Source organism: Panthera leo, chromosome F2, assembly GCF_018350215.1.
Source record: "Panthera leo isolate Ple1 chromosome F2, P.leo_Ple1_pat1.1, whole genome shotgun sequence".
Lineage (NCBI taxonomy): Eukaryota > Metazoa > Chordata > Mammalia > Carnivora > Felidae > Panthera > Panthera leo.
In genome coordinates, this window is record NC_056695.1 from 60514023 (window position 1) to 60530354 (window position 16332).

The following is a 16332-nucleotide window of genomic DNA, read 5'->3' on the forward strand; positions in this document are numbered from 1 at the left end:
TTATATAGTAAGTGCTATAGAAGTATAAAATCTCATTATAGTATGGTTTTTTTTAACGTTGTAAAATAAGCTGAAAATAAAACTTATTTTAATAGTAATGTGTGTATTCCCAGGCCAGGGCAAGCATGAGACAATGACATAGAACAGAATTCATCTCAGGAACAAAATTTAAGGGACACCAAAAAATTCAGTAACTAACACAGATACTATTTCAATGTAATGTTTGAAAAATCAAAGTAATGCAAAAAAATCCATGATGAACAAAACACCAACATTTTAAATAAAGAAAAGATCAATATTGTTTGTTTGTTTGTTTTGCCTCAGATATCCGTATAGTTAGGCATGGGGTACATTCATTTATATTATGGTAAAGTATTTGAAAGGTTATACCCCAAACTTTGATTTGTGGAGTAAGAAATTATGTGGAATTTCATTTTTTAAATATTTTTGTATGTTTTTCTTTTTTCTTTTTTAATTTTATTTTAGAGAACAGGTGAGCACATGTGAATGGGGGAGAGGGGCAAAGGGAGGTAGGGAGAGGGAAAGAGAGACAGACAGAAAGAGAAAGACAGACAGACAGACAGAGAGAATCTTAAGCAGGCTCCACACTCAGCACACAGCCCAATCCGAGACTCAATCCCATGACCCCAGGATCATGACCTGAGCAGAAATCAAGAGTCAGAAGCTCAACCAGCTAAGCCACCCAGGCACCTCAGATATTTTTGTGTATTTTTATTTTTCTACCATGAAAACATATATAATAAAATAAGTGACGATTTCCAAGGTTTCTTTCTTAATGAAACCTTGAAAGGAAAACACAGGATAAAGCTCAAGTACATCTAGGCAGTGGACTAATAAAAAGGAATGAGGCCACACAGCCCACAGAGAATCCTCTGGCAAACCATCTCCCTGCACTGCAGAATTTGCTACTTTGTTCTTTAAATCTACAAAAGGCAACAAGAAAGAAGAAATTGGGAATATAAGAAATAAGAGTAAAATTCACTTAACCTTTCTGGGCCTCATTTTCCCCCTGTGTAAAAGGAAGGAATTAGTGGAAACCCCTCCAGCAGCATTGCTTTACTATCGAACCAGTGTCTCCCCTGGTGACACTCCCCTGGAGTGAAGATTCTTCCATTGTCCTGTTTCCAAGGGAAACCCAGGCCTTGGACCTGCTGTCCTGCTCCGTCTCACCAATCCCCGAAGCCAGAGGGCCCTGCAGCACCCTTGTTGTAAACTGTTGGCAGAGGCGAGGCTGGACACATGCTTCCACATGCAAAGACCTGGTGATGGATCTTAGTTCCATCCATACCCCAGGTGCCAGAGTTTGAAATTCTTCCTGAACCTTCTGATTCTATTCCCTCATCAGTAAATGGGAAGTAATAATACTCATTTCACAGGGTAGCCATGAAGGTGAAATGAGAGAACATATGTATTCAATACATGGTGGGCCCTCAATAAAAGTAATTTCCTCTTTGCCTTTCCCCATGGGTCAAATCTGTTAAAATATTTCAATTCAAAGGCTCTTTGCTATTAGAAGGAAGTAGTGGCGTATCCATACCCAGAAGCAAGCGAGATTTCGAGATTCTGCTTTGGAGAACGGTTGTGTAAAAGATTTCCCTCCTGATCACATTTCTTTTGAACAAATGTTAAAATTCTTTGACATTTAATGAACACACTGATGATCTGAGAAGGTGACCCAGGAGCCTGCTTGTAACAGAAGGTGGGCAGTGATTAATAATTTGCTGTGCTTAATCCCTAAAGCAGATCAATAGAATTGAGATAGTCAAAAGTTGATAGTAATGTCTTTTTTTTTTTTCTTGTTGGACCATTTCCAGGGAAGAGAAGACACAATGCTTTCCTAATATAGGTTAACCTTCAAGAAAACTTTATAAATTGAAATAACACCAGAAAAATGGGATGGGACCATGGGTTATGAAACAGTATAGAAGTTCTTTTCAAAGACCATCAATATATCACAACATACTGAAAACAAAGTTAAGCATAAACCAGTAATCTCTCCACATATATAAGCGGTCCCTTTCCTCTCAATTTTCTTGTTCCTTTTTAAGAGTATATATTTTTTAATTTTAATAATATCTATGAAGTTCTTCAACAAAAATTAAAGGCAAAAATGTTGCATAATCAATCCCTCTATGTAGGTAGCCCTTGCTGAGGTTTGAACAATAAAATAAAGCAATGCTTCCACATGGTCAGAATACTAAACATAGAAAGATAGAAAAGTAAAACAGGTGTTTACCCTCAACCACACTCCAAGCTCATCTAGTTTTTTACCCCCAAAGTAAGTCTGCTTCAGAGTTTCTTGCAGAGCTTTACAGAAAAAATTGTCAATGCATATACCAGCCTTATGTAGCTTTCCAAATTACACATAAGACAATATACTATTCATAAGATTATCTATCTTTTCCACGTATGTTATGGGTGAATTATGTCCCCTAAAACTCCTATGTTGAAGCCCCAACTCCTAGTACCTCAGAATGTGACTGTATTTGGAGGGTCACCAGAGTGGTTCAGTCAGTTAAGTATCCGACTCCAATTCAGGTCATGATCTCACAGTTCGTGGGCTCAAGCCCCACATCGGGCTCTGTGCTGACAGCTCAGATCCTGGAACTTCCTTTGGATTCTCTCTGTCTCTCTGTCTGTCTCTCTCTCTCTCTGCCCCTCCCCTGCCCGCACTGTGTGTGTCTTTCTCTCTTTCTCTCATAATAAATAGACATAAAAAAAACCACGCACACAAAAACCTTTTTATTTTATTTATTTTTTTTTTATTTATTTATTTTTTTAACATTTTTTATTTATTTTTGGGACAGAGAGAGACAGAGCATGAACGGGGGAGGGGCAGAGAGAGGGAGACACAGAATCGGAAACAGGCTCCAGGCTCCGAGCCATCAGCCCAGAGCCTGACGCGGGGCTCGAACTCACGGACCGCGAGATCGTGACCTGGCTGAAGTCGGACGCTTAACCGACTGCGCCACCCAGGCGCCCCACAAAAACCTTTTTAAAAAGAGAGAGAGAAAAAAAAATGTGACTATATTTGGAGGTAATGGCCTTTAAAGAGGTAATTAAGGTAAAAAGAGGCCTTAGTGTTGCCCCTAATCCGATGTGACTGCTGTCCTTATCAGAAGAGAGAATTAAGATGTGCGAAGGACACCAGGGGCACACACGCACAGGGATACCATGTGAAGAGGCAGCCAAAGGGTGGCCATCTGCAAGTAAAGGAGAGGTCTCTAGGACTTCCAGGCTCCAGAACTGTGAGGACATTGATTTCTGTAGTTTCCACCCCCCAGTGTGCAGTATCTTGTTATGGCAGCCTTAACAAACGAATAGAACATATCGGTATATGTTTGTGATATGTCCGTATCAGTGCTCCCACATCCACATTCCATCAAATCATCACGATTTCTTTAAACCCTGCCCTATTGGTTGACATTTACATCGACTCCAGGTTTTTGACTAACTCACACCAAAGCTGCAGTGAATATCCTTGCACTCTCTTGGTATAATTTTGTAAGCATATCTATAAAGCAAATTTCCAGAAGTTGATTTGCTGGCTCAGTGTATAAATGCACACATACTTAATTTTAATACTTACTGTCAAATTGCCTTTCAAAAGTTTCCACTTCCACCCAAGGTGTGTACAGATGTCATTTTCCCCAAACTCTTGCCAACAATAGATGTATCAATATATCAAGCTTTCAAATTTTTATCATTCCAATGGCTAAAAATCAGTGTATCATTCCGGTTTGTACCTATGAACAGCCTGAGCATCTTAGAGAGTTGTCAAGAGCTCAGACTCAGAGGCCAGCTCCTGAGCTTGAATTCTGGTGCTGCCATTCCTGAGCTGTGTGACCCTGGCAAAGTTGCCTAGCCTGTCTATACATCAGGTTCCTCTTCTGCTAAATAAGGTAATAATAGAACCTACATCGCCATAGAGGTCTTAAAAGTATATCATGAGTGAAGAGATGCCAAATGCTTAGAACAACATTTAGGATACAATAATCTCCAAATTAATTATCATTAATGTTGTTAAAAACATAATAGTGCCTGTGTACTGATTATTTGTATTACTGTTTCTGTGAATGCCCTGTGTTATGGACTGAATGTTTGTGTCCCCCCAGAATTCATATGTTGAAGCATTAATCCTGAGTGTGGCTGAATTTGAGCTGAGGCCTCTAAAGGAATAATTAAGGTTACATGAGGTCACAAGGGTGGAGCCCTGGTCCAACAGGATTAGTGTCTTTATAAGAGAGACTAGAAAGATGGCTCTCTCTCCCTGCACTCATGCAAAGAAGAGGTAGAAAGAACACACAGCAAGACGTGTAGCCACCTGCAAGCCAAGAGGAGAGGCCTCAGAATTAAACCACCCCTGCAGGCACCTTGACCCTGGACTTCCCAGCCTCCTGAACTATGAGCAATAAATTTCTGCTGTTTAAGCCACGAGGTCTGTGGTGGTTTGTTATGGCAGCCCTAGCAAATGATTATATCCTATTTGCATCTTTTATTCCCTTTCTATCCAACTAGTTTTTTTCTTATTGATTTCTATGAGTTCCCCTGACCCCTGCCACGTTCACTGGATTTATAAGCATAGACGTGCTGATTACAGGACGTTGATGGTGCATGCTATTGGCTTCCATGTGGATCTCCCAACCAGGAGCTGAGCTGGATGTGGTAGAGAAGGACCTACAACCACTGTAGACAGAACGGGAATTGGGAAGAGCTTGTGGTAACATTTCAAGGCTAACCAGTCTAGATTTCAGGATGTGTGTTGTAAGTTCTGGTCCTCAACACCAGCACAAGTATGACATTCCGCAATCTCCTCCAAAGACTAAGAACAAGAACCAGGGAACCTTCCCTTGACTTTGGATTTTCTTATACATCTCCTCTATTAAAAATATGGAGGGTATCAGTTACTTCCCACCCTTGTTCATTTCCACATCAAAGTCTTGGTATTGAAATGTACTTTTTTTCAAATTTAAATCCAAAATGGTAATTTAATGCAGAGCAATTATAAGTAACAGATGCTGCAAGGTTTGCACTTTTTTGCTTCCACAAGAAATATACACATTGGATCCAACTTTTTGGATATGATATCCAAACTAAGTTAGAGGCTGGAAATGAGAGATTGTTAAATTTAAACCCAAGTATATTAGCTTTAGAATTGGAAAGTATGGGGAAATTGGGAAACCAGACACATAAAAACTGCACTCCATTTGACGGACAGCCCCACTTGACCGGCACATTGGACTCCAAAGGTAAGACAATGGGGCATCATGGTAGAGGCGTAAACTTCAGAATTCAAGTGCCGTGGATCTGAAACACAGGCTTCACTCACCATATGATCTTGACCAGGGTAACTTACTCTCTAAGATTCAGTTTCCTCAGCTACAACATAAGAATAATATTACCTACCTTACCGAGTTGTAATAAGTCAGGGACTGGAAAGTGCTCAGCTCCATGCTTGACATGTGCTAAGAGTTCTGCAAATGACTTAATACCTCTAAGGCTTTCAGTATCTGAACATTTTACTTCTAAGTTTTTCGTGATCCAGCCAATCGAGTTCCAGCCAATCGAGTTCCAACCATTCAGCTGTGAAATGCTTACTGAGTTCTAAGTGCCCTACCCATAGCAGGAGTAAACGAGAAAAAGAAGACCTTCCCTAAAGAAGTCGAATGTGTACATATGAAATAGTGAACAATACAAGGCAGGGAAAAGCAAGTAAGTCAGACCATTCAGTGCCACTGGAGCCTGAGCCTGGAAGTGTTTGGGTGGAGTAGGAAAGAGAGTACTTTCAAATGGTCAAAGTGGAAGTCAGTCAGCAGTTCACCATTGCAAAGAGCTAACCGTGGCCAGCCACTCGTTGACCATCTTCATGACCACAAAGCAGGGCTCCTTCCTCAGAGAGGGCATCCCAGGCACAGAGTGTAGCATTGCCGACTCAGCCCAGTTAAGTCCCTCAAGTTTTCTCTTGCTTGTGGCCTTGAGAGAGGGGCGTAGAAATTCCTTTTCTCTGAAGTACTTCATTGATAGATTTCCTGTGGCATTACTGTATGGTGTCATTCACTGTTCCTATGCATGTCTCCCTGACTAGTGATAAGTCTCACAGGGACAAGGAAGCTGCTTTCTTTTCTTTGACACCACCCCCCCCCCCCACCCCCTGCCATAGCCAGGAGTTCTGGGCTCTCAGTAACTGTCACCTCCATGACCAATGACTAAAATAAAAACATGAATGAATGGAGTTCATATATTCTCCTGTATCTTTCTCTCTCTCTCTTTTTTAAGGTTATTTATTTACTTGAGAGAGAGAGCACTGAAGAGGGGCAGAGAGAGAGACACAGAGAGAGAGAATCCCAAGAAAGTTCCACATTCTCAGTGTGGAACCTGATGTGGGGCTCTAAGCCACAAAATTGCAAGATCATGACCCAAACCAAAATCCAGAGTCAGATGCTTAACCGATGACTGAGTCAACTCAAGTGCCCCCTTTTTCATGTATCTTATGTCAAAGAGCAGGACAGGTAGAAACAAGGCAAAATGAGAAGTGAGGAAATACAAACCAAAAACCAGCTCATGAGAAATGTGGACAGTGCTGACCAGGAATCTTTACAATGAGATTTCTATCACATCCTATATTCTTCATTTTCTCCATGGTTCTAGTTCCTGGCAATGAAGTTGCAAGAAGCAAAAGAGTATTCAGTTCAAAAAAAATGGAATTATGTTTTCAAAGGAAGCGGCAGAAGGCAGGAAGGGTGTTTTGGGTATCATTGCTACACAACAAGATGCCCCAAAACTTAGTGGTTTAAAATAGCAGTGTCTTCTCCCTCACATTTCTGTGGGTTGACTGGCCACATTCGGGCCCATCTAGTTTGGGGGTTTCTGTGTGGATGCACCCAAAGGACAGCTGGGCCTGGGGTCATCTGACGGCTCACCAGGGCTACCTCTCTGAGACGGCTCCTTCACACAGATGCCTTCCTCCCTGGTCTCCCCACATGGGTTTCTCACGACCTGGTGGTCACAGAGGAGTCTCCCAGTGTTCATGGCAGCTGGCCTCTGAGGGTGGAGGCTACCAGGACATGAAAAGGGCTATGGAAATGCCAGGGTCACTTCCACCACATTCTACTGGTCAAAGCACTAATGGGGCTCAAGGGAGTATAGAAATGGACTCCACTTGTGACCAGGAGTAGCAAGCTCACATTTTAGAAGAACATGCAGAATGAAGATATGCCTGCAATCAATTTTGGAAAATACAATCTGCCACTGTTTACTGTTGTCCTCACTGATGCTGCTATCATTGTTCTTAAGAACCCCTGCTTGGCCAAACTAATGTGAGAAAATGCAGAAAACTCCTCAGGCCCCAAATCCCATTTCCAGGGTGTTTGATGGCTAAATGGCAGTGAGACACAGATGTTCCCTGAGACAAAGCCTCTCCCATGGGCTCTTGGTGCTCCTAACCAAGCCCTTCAGTAGCTGATGAAGTTCCTCTGTGTATATTAGACAGAGGTGCCCTTTCTTCCAGGTAGATGCTTGTAGGAGAGGAGAACTTTTCCCTTTTTCCCTTCTAGTTTCCTTGACTAGTCTAGTATTAAGTTGACATAAGACAGATTAATAGGAGAAAAACAAATTTCATATATGCAGGAGCCCCAAAGACAGTCAGGCAATTGAGACTTATATGCCATCCTGAGCCCAGGAGAAAGGGGCAGAGGTTTGAGTTGCCAAAGGGGAGGAAGATAATTCATAGGAAGATGAGAAGAGTTCAAATGTTTGATAGACAAATGTTTGCGGTGCCATGCAGATAAGTCTTTATGGTAAAAAGTTACTTTGGCATTAGCTCTCTCCTGGTGCAGTTCCTGTATCTAAATTCCTTCAAGACAGTTAAGCTCCTTGCATGCTTTTTTTTTTTTTTTTTTGTAGTTTTATGGTTTTATTAACAGAAATACAATGTGCACATAAGCTGTCTATTCGTTTTCCTTGCTGCGCAGCCTGGCATTGGGATTGGTGACTCTGAGGGCCAGCTGGGCTGCTCGTTCCACAACGGCTTTGCGGTTCCTGGAGGAGACACTGTGAGCACTGTCTACACAGTAAGATCTGTTGCACATCAGCAGTACTTCAAGCTCCTTGACCTTGTGGACTAGGAACTTTTTGGAAGCCACTGGGCAGCATGTGCTTTGTTTTCTTGTTGCTCCCGTAACCAACGTTGGGCATCAAGATCTGGCCCTTGAATCTTCTTTGCACCCTATTGTCAGTGCCTCTGGGTTTCCACCAGTTGCACTTAATTTTGACATAGCGGTCTGACTGGTGCCAGATGAACTTCTTGGTCCTGTTTCTAACGATCTCGGGCTTCACCAGAGGTCTGAGGTCAGCCATGATGCCCAGTGACGGATAGCTGCTGCCTCCGCAGGAGTGCTGAGGAAGCCCTTGCTTGCTTGTCATCTCATTCATTCCCACGTGACCTATGAGGCGGGCACTAACAGTAATAATATCAAAAACAACAGCAAATAGTCATGCAGCACTTACTATGTGCCAGGCACTACTGGGGAAGGAAGGTAAACAGCTCTTCCTGAGTCTGTTGGGCCTGAATTGTCTTCAGCTCAAAAGAATCCACATGCCAAAGGGGCATACTTTGGAGCCGTGTATTCTGCTTCCCCTAGATGCACAGCTTGGGAAGGCAATACAAGCTGCCCCAGCTGGCAGCCTGCTTTGGACACACCCACAAGTACTTGCAGCTTCAAGGCCTTCTGGGAAAAACGGATAACTGAGTGAATGAATGAGCAAGAAATATCTTGCTTTCTTTTCAAGATGGCAGCCTGTGGAGTAGCTATGGAAGAGCAACAGGGCAACTGGATCAGAAGAAAGGATCCCCAAAGGCACTCAGCTCCCGATGGGCAGCTGAAATCCGTGCCTTGAGGTGACAGTGAGGAGGAGTGACGAAGCATTTGCAGCTGAACAGAATGCAATTCTATTACAGCCAGGAAACTGGAGCTGGTGGCAACTAGCTAATCTAGGAAAATAAAAGTAGAAGGGACCATGTTATTTATAACCTTAGTGAGGCAACACGGCCAAAAAAATATTGTCTAAAGTATTACCAAAGAACATAATTTTTCAGATACATAGTTACTTTTTCAGAAACATATAACTCACTAGGGTGATTTTAAAACACTGCCCTTTGCAGCCATAAATTACCATTTGTGGGTGTTTGACTTATCTGTCCGCTTATTAAATCAGGTTCCCCCCCACACTTCTTGCCGCAAGTTACAGCTATCAGTTTATGATTAAACTTTGGCAGGGTGTTAGCTCTGTCTCTGTGGTGGCTCAGAAAACTAACCAGCTGCAAGTAGAAATTTTTAGATTGCATGCCTTTAAAATTCCTTTTCATATAAACAAAAATTAATTATATATATATATATGTATATGTGTGTGTATGTGTGTGTGTATATATATACATATATGTGTGTGTGTGTGTATATATATGTGTGTATATATATATGTGTGTATATGTATATGTATATCCCCTTGCTCCAGTTATCAAAAACTTGGGTGACCATTCATTCAAAATGCCACAGCAGCCTCTATTCAGGCTCTTCCACAGCCACTATGGTCTCCAGCCCCCCAAAAAAGAATAACTTAAGCAGAAAAATGTGCTTTCCATAGAATCCATGGAGTATCAGTTTGCATCAGGTGAAGCAAAACCAGAATCCCCCAAGCCTCATGGATTTGGAAATCTACCAAGTCACTTCACTCTACCCACCCAGTACTTCTAGGTATGTAAAAATGTAAATATTTTATTTTATAGTTTATATGGGGTGTTTTATAGAGCAGAGAAATCAGAACACCCCTAACGTGACACCATAAACCCACCATGCTCTAATATCGCGCGGCTGTATTCCTCTCATTTATTCCCCTTATCAGTGATTAAGGGCAGCTCCTACATGCTTGAAAGCTTTTGACATTCCTCACAGAAGATGCTGGAGAAAACTGGGTCGTTAGAGTAAGTGTGTGAACGTGCAAAACAAGCTTGAGAGCCCTCCCTCTCCTAAACTTGTAAACTTCACCTCGAGAAGTTCACACAGAGTTGAGTGCAGGCACCTCGCATGCTCACAGCACTGTGTTGTTGTTACCCTAAGAAAGGCACTAGCTGAAATGCATCCCGTGCCAGGCAAGGTCCTACACGCTCTCTGTCTCATTGATTCTTACACAACCTATGCGGTAGGCACTAACAATAATAATATCCACGATAATAACAAATAGCCATGCAGTGTTTACTATGTGCCAGGCACTGTTCTAAGTGCCCCTTGTGAATCAACCAATGTAATACTTACAACAACCTGGCAAGGGAGGTATACTAATAGTTTTCACCATTTGACGAGGAAATTGAGGCACAGGGAGCTAAAATAACTTGCCAAAGTTCATATAGATAGCAAGTGATGGAGTCTGATTCTGACATCAGGGCTCTTAACTATTATTCTACCCATTTCACAGATGAGGAAAGTAAGGCACAGGGAGACAATGTGACCTATGTTCCCAGACCGGGTCAATGATCAAATGGGATTCAGCACCAAGTATGCCTGGCTCCAGAGCCCGAGTCTTGTTGTGACTGACAATTTGACAGAGCAACCCAACTTCCTGTTGGCTGGCGAGTGACTCGCTGGGTTTTGCTCGCTGGCACAGCAGCTGCTCTTCGCCTCAGCCCCACCTACCCTGCCAGTAGTACCGAGCACCAGTCCAGGAAAGAACAGCTTTAAGCGAGGGTGCAATGCAGAGATGCCCGTTATATGATTTCAAACCCCTCCCTACACTTAAGGAGTCATCCTCTCGAATTTCAGCTCCGTCTCTGGCAGATGTAAAACTTTATGCTCCATCAATAATCTGTATCTCAAATGCCTTTACCAGACTTTTCCTCAGAGAGGGAAGAGAAAAGTAAGGCTTTTGAGGAGGGAGAAGAAAAGAAGGTAGCTTCAGACCTACCGGGTGCCCCAGCCTGAGGCTAATCTATGTCCACCTCTGGGATTCACAGGTATATAAACATACTTAATGAGCTACAGCAGGGGCAGTGGAGTAGGGGGGAGGGCTGGGCTGCCAGCAGGACATTTGCATAAGGGACTGAGAAACCTCCTGGGAGAGCTCTCACCCTAACTGGGAAGAGGGTCAGCAAAGAAGCTTGGATCAGTGACAAAGCCTTAGTCATAGGGAAACAGATGTAGTTCTGAGTGAAGCTCTGGTGATTCTGTCATATTTGTCTCCATTCTGTATCTTAGAGAGGGGTGCTTGTGGGGAGATATTAGGAACAGCCTTATTTAAGTGGCGGTCAGACAACAGGAGCTGGTTTGCTGCTCATGGAACATGGCAATTGATCCCCAGAGACTTCAGTTCATCGGTTCTATTATTGGGCAAGAGAGGCTACCCAGATTGGCAGTTAGTGAGGTGACAGTGATGGCATCCCATGACGTGGGGACCCTGTCCTGAGGAAGCACCCAGCACAGTGAAATGGGGTGGAGTAGAGTAACTAGAGCCAACAAAACCACTTGTAGGGTGTTCTCCACATTGCCCAGCCCATTAGAAGAGATCTGTGTGCCACAGTCTGCTGGACACAAGTAAGAAGACAAAGAAAAGAACCATGGGAAATTCTCACCCTGTCATAGCCCATTCCAATCTTTCAATTATTCATTCATTCATTCACTCATTCATCCAGCAAGTTTTTACTAAGCACCTATTATATCTGACACAGATAATGAGGGCACAGCTATTTACAAAACAGCCATGTCTCCGGACACATCCCTCCATGCTCCCTCTCACTCCCTGCCTTTAGCCATATTAGCTGTCCTTCAGGTCTTTCCTTCACTTGGACTCCATATTTACCATTCCTGCTGCTTAGAACACGTCATCCAATGATCACGTGGTTGGCCTCCCTTTGTCCTTAGTCTCTAGTTAGAAACTACCTGCTTGGAGAAGACTTTCTGGCTACCCTATTAAGTGGGTCCCTGTTATTCCCTCTCACATCACGTATCACAGATGTGTAAGTACATAAGAATTATGCAAGAATGTGGTTGTGTGTTTCCCTGTTTTTTCATCCCCTAGAATGGAAATGCTACTTCATCCCCCATGTCAGCTCAGTGCCTGGCAGACAGAAGAAAATCTACAAATATTTGTAGAACAAATGTTATTGAGTGGACCCCATTTTATACAGTCACACAATGGTAAATGGCTGAACTGAGGATTCAAAGTGCGGACACACCGATGACATGTTATGAGCAGATCCATCCTATCACATCACCTCAAGAACCTCCCAGTTTAGTCGCAAAAGAGACACATACATAGTAAGTAGCATCATATGACTCATGCTACAATAAAGGTCCATCGAAAGTGCTGTGAAAACACAGAAGACAGTCTGATTAATTTGGCTAGGGAATAATGAAAAGCTTCCAAAGAGATGACATCTGAACAGAACTTTGAAGGAGGAGTGGGGCTGCAGAGGTGCAAAATGGCACGGTAGAATCCTTCATCTTACCCCCATCACTAAGTGTGGCTTATTCTGGGCAGCACGCAAAGTTTCTTCATTCATTCATTCAATAGGACTCAAATGGCACTGAGCTAAACAACATGGTCCCTGCCTTCTGAGAGAAATGGATAAATGAGGATGGTTAGCCTAAAGGGTTCATGGACAAAATGTTGACAAGGAATCAGAGGCCAGATCATGGACGGCACACTGAGGAAAACCAAGGTGCCCCTGTTTACAAATGGTTTACAACACGTGAGTGATGCCATCTGAGATCACCAGCCATCAGTCTGCCTGCCTGCTGCCCACAGATACTTGAAAGAGCCCAGCAAAGATCATCTGCCCTTGCCTAAACCAGAGGAACCACCCAGATTCCTCTGGGAATAAAGGTTAATTTATAAATAAAAGGCTTGTTGTTTTAAGCCACTAAGTTTTGGGGATGGTTTGTTGCTAAGTAAAAGCTAAATGATCAGTGTATGGTGGTACAGTGCTAGACACTTTTGGGGAGGCACGAAAAAAAAGAGAAGACCTTGCCTTTGCTTACCTGGGTCCATCTTACAGTCACATATTTACAGCCGTTTCCTTATAGGAACATATATACATATATAAATATGAGACGGGATGGACACAAATGAGCTCTCCAGAGAGGCACCAATGTCTGCTTTGACAGTGTGCAGGACAATAAGATGAACTTTGCTTGGGGGAGGGGAGAGCCTGGGATCAGAGTGTAGAGACACAGGTACAAGGTCATCAGGGGGAATGAGAGCCTCCAGGTGGTGAGAAAATCCTGTTTAAAAACCCAGGAAGTGGGAAAATAGTAAGTAATCTGGGATGCTCAGCTTGAACATTTCTCGATTCCAGCCTCCGTCTCTCCTTAAGTCAATCTTCCCTCCCCCAGTAAACTGCTTCAGGAGGTATGAGTTTAGACCTCACTTCTTCCAGGAAGCCTCTGCTATGGACTGAATTGTATGCCCCCCCAAATGTCTATGTTGAAGCCCTAAGCTGAAACGTGATGGCATTTTGAGATAGGGCTTTCAGGAGCTAGTAAGGTTTAGATGAGATCATGAGGATGGGGCCTTCATGTTGGGTTTAGTGCCCGTATAAGAAGAGACACCAGAGAGCTTCTCTCTCTCTCTCTCTCTCTCTCTCTCTCTCTCTCGATCCCTCTCTCTCTGCCATGTGAGGACACAGTGAAAAGGCAGCCCTCTACAAGCCAGATAGAAGGCTCTCACCAGAAACCTAGTTGGCCAGCACCTTTATCTGGGACTTCCTGCTTCCAGAACTATGAGAAAATACATCCCTTTGTCTAATCCACCCAGCTCTAGTATTTTATTAGGCAGCCCAAGCTGACTAAGACACCTTCTTGACATGCTCACCTCCACATCTGTACTCAGCTCTCTCCTCTGTATTTCCTCCCTGAAAGCACTTCCCACATGCATTGTGACTATCTTCCCTTGTCTGTATCTCCCATTAGACTATTTTCTCTAAGACGGAAGGGACATTGTCCATTTCTTATATCTGCTTTCTTATCTCTAGTGCCTAGCACAGTGGCACATTGTAAGTGCTCAGTAGATGTTTGCTGAATATGTGTTCCAAATGTGTCCTACTATATGGCATCCCAAAGAATACATGAAAATATAATATTAGCTAATTCAAGATTTGGCTGCAGAAATAACTCATACTCCTGCCCTTCTGCAAAATTTGCTATTTCTCTGTTATTCCAATTAAAAGAATTGATTTGGGGGCATCTAACTTTGTTGTTTATAAAGACAATATATAGCTTGCAACCTAAGCCAAATCACTGATGGAATATTTTGTCTGATGATCCAGAACAGCCTGATCTCTGAATATTCCAGGTGGTTTTCTGCATCCTTTATAAATATTCCCTATTTATTCATTTGTGTATACAAATTTCACAGAACACTCCCAGGGTGTCTGCTTCTAGAATATTCACTAACCTTTATATCAAGCTTCCTCAGTCCCCTACTTTTTTTTTTTTTTTTTCTGACTAAGAAACTGAAACCCGGAGTGCCTGGGTGGCTCAGTCAGTTAAGCATCTGACTCTTAATTTCAGCTCAGGTCATGATCTCATGGTCATGAGATTGAGTCCTGGATCGGGCTCTGCTCTGACAGCGCAGAGCCTGCTTGGAATTCTCTCTCTCCATCTCTCTCTGCCCCTCCCCACTCCAAAATAAAGAAACTTAAAAAAAAGAAAAAAAGAAACAGACTCAATAAGGCTAAATGACTTGCCCAAGATCATCAGATAGCAAGAGAGAAAAGGCTAGAACCCATGTCATCTACTTACATGTCTAGAATTTGTTGGGATTTTTAAAATGGGAAATATACAGAATTCAGAGAGCCCTTGATCTAAAATATAGGACACATGTATCTTTCTGTTATAATGGCTAAATATATAAAACATAAATATTTAGAAGTTTCTATATAAGAAAGGGAAGAAGGGAAGTCCAGTATTTGTTACCAGCAGCTCTCCATCTACATTGAAGTATGTTCTTAAAAAAGATAGAAACTGAGTGTCAATGTCCATTCTCTAACATCTTACTGATGTCAGCACATGACAATTAGGGCTGTACCAAAAGGATGCCACCATGCTGTTGTGATCTTTTCTCTCTACACTGGTATAAGATCAGTGACTAGATCGGCCAAAATTTCAGAACAAGGCAGCCTGTCCCTAATATTCCTGGCAGCAACAATGTCCCTGGCTTTCTTTTCTTCATAGAGCTGGGTTCATTGCCAAGCACTTCTATCAGATAGGGTGAGGAGACTTCTTCTTAGTCAGATGCTTCCCTCCCTCCTCCAGCTGCCTCTCTTGTGTCCTTCTTCTCACAGTAAGTGCCAGGAAGCAGCTTTCTTATGTGAGGACTCACAGTCGTAAGACATTCATCCTTTGTTCAATTCAGCCAATAGTTATTACTGCTTGAGTCTTGTGGACTAGATTATCCAATTTTGGTCAGATTTGAGAAGCAAAGCATACAGATGACCAAAAATACTATGGAACAAATTGAGACTAAGTGGTCGAATAAAATGATGCATGGCCAACCACCAGCACATGGCCTGGCATGTTTTCAACATGCCTGCCTGTACTCTAAGTGTCAGCACACCCAACTCTGTCATAGCCTCACCTCTTTGTCTACACTGTCTCTTCATTGGTGATCTCATCCAGTTCTGGGCTCTAAATGACCCCAATATCTCCACACCTCCCAAATTTACAGTCTAGCCCTGACCTCCCCTCTGAGCTATGGAGTCATATATAGAACTGCCTACCTGATGAGATCTTGGCTTGTATCTCTTGCAGGCAACCCCAACCTCTGCATTTCCAAAAGAAAGCTCATGATTTCCTGCTCTGCTTCCAAAATCTGCCCCTCCTCCATCTCAGTAAAAGGAAGTATCATCCATCCAAAAACCCAAGAGACATCCCCAATCACTCCCTTTCTCTTCCCCTCCCTGCCCTTTCCATATACACATCCAATTTGTCACGTAGACCCATAGGCACATTCTCCAAAATGCCAAGAGTTGGATAATTTATATCCACCTCTCTGGTTACTCTTCTATCCAGACCACCATTATCTTTTCCCTGGACTACAATAAAATAGCAGAATGGGTCTCCCTGCTCCCATTCTTGCCTTCCCATGATCCACTCTCCACAAAGCAGCCAGAGTAATATTTTAAAACAAAACTCAGATCATCTCACTCCCTTGTGTGAAAAATCCCAGTGGCTTCCCTGCACTTAAAATACAGTTCAAGCTTCTCGTTCTGCCTCTGTGTCTATCTAAGCTCCTACACTGACCAGTTGTCAACTACTCTGTCCCAGC

The 16332-nt window shown here is 42.8% G+C and overlaps 1 long non-coding RNA gene and 1 pseudogene across 2 annotated transcripts in view; both read right to left on the bottom strand.

The window, feature by feature from the left end:
• LOC122210869 overlaps window positions 1-1412 on the bottom strand; it is a 29403-nt gene extending 27991 nt beyond the window's left edge. For both annotated transcript variants that reach the window (XR_006198332.1, XR_006198333.1), the window contains exon 1: window positions 1009-1412. This is a non-coding gene — a long non-coding RNA (uncharacterized LOC122210869). The remainder of the gene's footprint in view (window positions 1-1008) is intronic.
• Window positions 1413-7967: 6555 nt separating this feature from the next.
• On the bottom strand, window positions 7968-8376 carry LOC122211239 (annotated as a pseudogene).
• Window positions 8377-16332: the final 7956 nt, after the last annotated feature.